The sequence below is a fragment of the Heterodontus francisci genome, chromosome 45, assembly GCF_036365525.1.
Source record: "Heterodontus francisci isolate sHetFra1 chromosome 45, sHetFra1.hap1, whole genome shotgun sequence".
In the NCBI taxonomy this organism is placed as follows: Eukaryota; Metazoa; Chordata; class Chondrichthyes; order Heterodontiformes; family Heterodontidae; genus Heterodontus; species Heterodontus francisci.
Genome location: NC_090415.1, coordinates 17,490,942 through 17,496,069, shown reverse-complemented (window position 1 = coordinate 17,496,069; position 5,128 = coordinate 17,490,942). Strand labels below are relative to the sequence as shown.

Sequence of the window (5,128 nt, the reverse complement as noted above, 5' to 3'; positions counted from 1 at the left end):
TTACTGTCCTGTGCTGCTCCAGCGTTTTGATTAATAGAATGCTGTACAATGGTTTCAACTTGTCCCTGAGCAATGCGATTATGAAAACAGAAACACAATACTGTGAATGCTGGAAATCTGAAATAAAATCAGAAAGTGCTGCAAATATTCTGATCAATGGTCACTCACCTGAAACGTTAACTCTGCTTCTCTCTCCACAGATGCTGCCAGACCTGCTGAGTATTTCCAGCATTTCTTGTTTTTATTTCAGATTTCCAGCATCTGCAGTATTTTGCTTTTATTTTAGAGTTTAGTCGCGAACTGATCCTTTTTGCTTACTGGGCAGAACTATGCAGTGGAGTGACGCAGAAAACTGTACGAAGAACCATGTTTTTAACGGGCCCACAATTTCGAAGTTTAAGGAGGACAAAATACACAGCAATGTATGCATATAGTAAAGAGCTGTAAGTTTCAGCGAGATTTACCTGAACAGAGGTGAGACAGAGAATACCCAACCCGTCTCACCTTTAGATTCCTGACCAAGATATACCTACAAGGTGAAAACTCAAGTTATGTGACCAAGTCAGAGAGTTTATTAGGCTTAACTAAGATGTACAAAGTTAATACTTAACAATGGTAATAGATATTCAGTAACACACAACACCCGTTCTTGTTTCTGTGCTTGCTGCCGCACGGACTTCTCTCCTTCTTCATCCCTTGCTGTGTTTTTTCGACTGTATTCTATCTTCTCCTTTTAAGTACCAACGATCTTCTGTTGACCCCTCTCTAAGTGTGCTGACGATGTCCTGTAACACCCTTTCTTGTATCCTTCTTGTGGTGCAAGGATGTTACCATATTAGTTTTGAATTGTTCCAAGTGTCCTAATTGGTCCAGCTTGACATCATTGTTTGACACTAGTTAGTTAATGGTTGAATCTACACACGGTACAGATGTTTCCCGACTCTTTCTATTTTAGCAAGGATCCTAAAGGTTCCATTCTTGCTGATCCCAGACATGTTTTTCTTTAATTCTGCCTTTATCTCATCTCTCTCCATGCAAGGAGTGCTGGTGACTCTCCCATTGTTCTCACAAAAAGGTTTAAACAAAGTATGGCGCAGTGGTTAGCACTGCAGCCTCACAGCTCCAGGGACCCGGGTTCGATTCTGGGTATTCCATGTGTGGAGTTTGTAAGTTCTCCCTGTGTCTGCGTGGGTTTCCTCCAGGTGCTCCGGTTTCCTCCCACATGCCCAAGACTTGCAGGTTGATAGGTTAATTGGCCATTATAAAATTGCCCCTAGTATAGGTAGGTGGTAGGGAAATAGAGGGACAGGTGGGGATGTAGTAGGAATCTGGGATTAGTATAGGTTTAGTATAAATGGGTGGTTGATGGTCGGCACAGACTCGGTGGGCCGAAGGGCCTGTTTCAGTGCTGTATCTCTAAACTAAATTAAACTAAAACACATTTCATAACAAAGCAAGCAACAGATCAAACAGACTTCAATATATTGATGTACAAAGCATATCATTAATCCTATTATTTTAGCTGTCCTTATTTGTCACAAACGTAAAATATGTCACGGTCCATCGCGCCCACATTGTGGATTCTCCTCCAGCTACATGACTTGCCTTTTTTTTCCCTATGGCTACGTGCATCTTCCACACTGACACATCTCTCAACATGACATTTTAACATAGTTCAGTGAAGATGACCGTCATGCTTCACAATCCAACCTTAACATTGCAGTTCTTGCATAAATGTAAGCCATGAAAATACTCTAAACTTTACACAGCTGTGAGCAGTGTTCAGGTGATACAGAAAATCTGGTGCGTTGGGCAGAGACAATCAGTTAATCTATCAAAGTCTCTTGATGTTATGCTCCTATCTATACAACTGACAACACAACTATTCTTATGCTATTGAAAAGCTTGGATAGATGGCTCTGGATTGTGTTATCTAAGTAAGTGGTTGTTCTCCTTCCAGCAATGTGGATTGAGGGGAGATCTGATGCAGGTGTAGGTAAGTTAGACAAGGATAACTCGTTCCCATTAGTTGATGGTACAAGGACTAGGAGACACAGATTGATGGTTTTGGGAAAGAGATGCAGGGAAATTTGAGGAAGCACTTTTTGCTTTACCTGCGACATTGCAACTGCAATGTCTGTCCACAAGTGTGGTGGAAGCAGAGTCAATCAATGATTTCAATAGGAAAATGGAGAAACACTTGAAGGAAACAAACTTGCTCCAGGGTGACGCCAATCAAGCGGGAGAATGAATCTGATTGGATGATAAGAATATTTTATCAATTTCAACTCTGTCAAAGCTTTGACATTTTTTTCGCTTGTAAAATACTGCAACACAAAGTAAACCTGCAATTTAAGGTTACGATGGCCTGGAATCGAACCCAGGTCAATTGCTTGGAAGGCAGCTATGCTCACCACTATACCACCATCGCTAACTGGCCTGTGTCGGTCCAGCGTTTCGATTAATAGAATGCTGTACAATGGTTTCAACTTGTCCCTGAGCAATCCGATTATGTTCACAGAAACACAATACTGTGAATGCTGGAAATCTGAAGTAAAATCAGAAAGTGCTGCAAATATTCTGATCAATGGTCACTCACCTGAAAAGTTAAATCTGCTTCTCTCTCCACAGATGCTGCCAGACCTGCTGAGGATTTCCAGCATTTCTTGTTTTTATTTCAGATTTCCAGCATCTGCAGTATTTTGTTTTTATTTTCGAGTTCAGTAGCGAACTGATCCTTTTTGCTTACTGGGCAGAACTATGCAGTGGAGTGACGCAGAAAACTGTACGAAGAACAATGTTTTTAACGGGCCCACAATTTCGAAGTTTAAGGAGGACAAAATACTCAGCAATGTATGCATATAGTAAAGAGCTGTAAGTTTCAGGTCGATGTCACCTGAACAGAGATGAGACAGAGAATACCCAACCAGTCTCTCCTTTAGATTCCTGACCAAGATAGACCTACAAGGTACAAACTCAAGTTATGTGACCAAGTCAGAGAGTTTATTAGGCTTAACCAAGATGTACAAAGTTAATACTTAACAATGGTAATAGATATTCAGTAACACACAACACCCGTTCTTGTTTCTGTGCTTGCTGCGGCACGGACTTCTCTCCTTCTTCATCCCTTGCTGTGTTTTCTTGACTGTATTCTATCTTCTCCTTTTAAGTACCAACGATCTTCTGTTGACCCCTCTCTAAGTGTGATGACGATGTCCTGTAACACCCTTTCTTTTATCCTTCTTGTGGTGCAAGGATGTTACCATATTAGTTTTGAATTGTTCCAAGTGTCCTAATTGGTCCAGGTTGACATCATTGTTTTTACACTAGTTAGTTAATGGTTGAATCTACACACAGTACAGATGTTTCCCGACTCTTTCTATTTTAGCAAGGATCCTAAAGGTTCCATTCTTGCTGATCCCAGACATTTTTTTCTTTAATTCTGCCTTTATCTCATCTCTCTCCATGCAAGGAGTGCTGGTGACTCTCCCATTGTTCTCACAAAAAGGTTTAAACAAAGTATAGCCTTGAAAACACATTTCATAATAAAGCAAGCAACAGATCAAACAGACTTCAATATATTGATGTCCAAAGCATATCATTAATCCTATTATTTTAGCTGTCCTTATTTGTCACAAACGTAAAATATGTCACGGTCCATCGCGCCCACATTGTGGATTCTCCTCCAGCTACATGACTTGCCTTTTTTTTTCCTATGGCTACGTGCATCTTCCACACTGACACATCTCTCAACATGACATTTTAACATAGTTCAGTGAAGATGACCGTCATGCTTCACAATCCAACCTTAACATTTCAGTTCTTGCATAAATGTAAGCCATGAAAATACTCTAAACTTTACACAGCGGTGAGCAGTTTTCAGGTGATACAGAAAATCTGGTGCGTTGGGCAGAGACAATCAGTTAATCTATCAAAGTCTCTTGAAGTTATGCTCCTATCTATACTACTTACAACACAACTATTCTTATGGTATTGAAAAGCTTGGATAGATGGCTCTGGATTGTGTTATCAAAGTAGGTGGTTGTTCTCCTTCCAGCAATGTGGATTGAGGGGAGATCTGATGCAGGTGTAGGTAAGTTAGACAAGGATAACCCGTTCCCATTAGTTGATGGTACAAGGACTAGGAGACACAGATTGATGGTTTTGGGAAAGAGATGCCGGGAAATGTGAGGAAGCACTTTTTGCTTTCCCTGCTACATTGCAACTGCAATGTCTGTCCACAAGTGTGGTGGAAGCAGAGACAATCAATGATTTCAATAGGAAATTGGAGAAACACTTGAAGGAAACAAACTTGCTCCAGGGTGACGCCAATCAAGCAGGAGAATGAATCTGATTGGATGATAAGAATATTTTATCACTTTCAATTCTGTCAAAGCTTTGACATTTTTTTCGTTTGTAAAATACTGCAACATAAAGTAAACCTGCAATTTAAGGTTGCAATGGCCGGGAATCGAACCCAAGTCAACTGCTTGGAAGGCAGCTATGCTCTCCACTATACCACCATCGCTTACTGCACTGTGGTGGTCCAGCGTTTTGATTAATAGAATGCTGTACAATGGTTTCAACTTGCACCTGAGCAACACGATTATGTCAACAGAAACACAATACTGTGAATGCTGGAAATCTGAAATAAAATCAGAAAGTGCTGCACATATTCTGATTAATGGTCACTCACCTGAAAAGTTAAATCTGCTTCTCTCTCCACAGATGCTGCCAGACCTGCTGAGTATTTCCAGCATTTCTTGTTTTTATTTCAGATTTCCAGCATCTGCAGTATTTTGCATTTATTTTAGAGTTCAGTAGCGAACTGATCCTTTTTGCTTACTGGGCAGAACTATGCAGTGGAGTGACGCAGAAAACTGTACGAAGAACAATGTTTTTAACGGGCCCACAATTTCGAAGTTTAAGGAGGACAAAATACACAGCAATGCATGCATATAGTAAAGAGCTGTCAGTTTCTGGTAGATGTTACCTGAACAGAGGTGAGACAGAGAATACCCAACCCGTCTCACCTTTAGATTCCAGACCAAGATAGACCGACAAGGTACAAACTCAAGTTATGTGACCAAGTCAGAGAGTTTATTAGGCTTAACCAAGATGTACAAAG

The 5,128-nt window shown here is 40.6% G+C and overlaps 1 non-coding gene across 1 annotated transcript; it reads right to left on the bottom strand.

Moving 5' to 3' along the window:
* Positions 1-4,456: 4,456 nt before the first annotated feature.
* On the bottom strand, positions 4,457-4,528 carry trnag-ucc (transfer RNA glycine (anticodon UCC)). Its single transcript has one exon. It is a non-coding gene; the product is annotated as a tRNA-Gly (tRNA).
* Between the last annotated feature and the right edge of the window lie 600 nt (positions 4,529-5,128).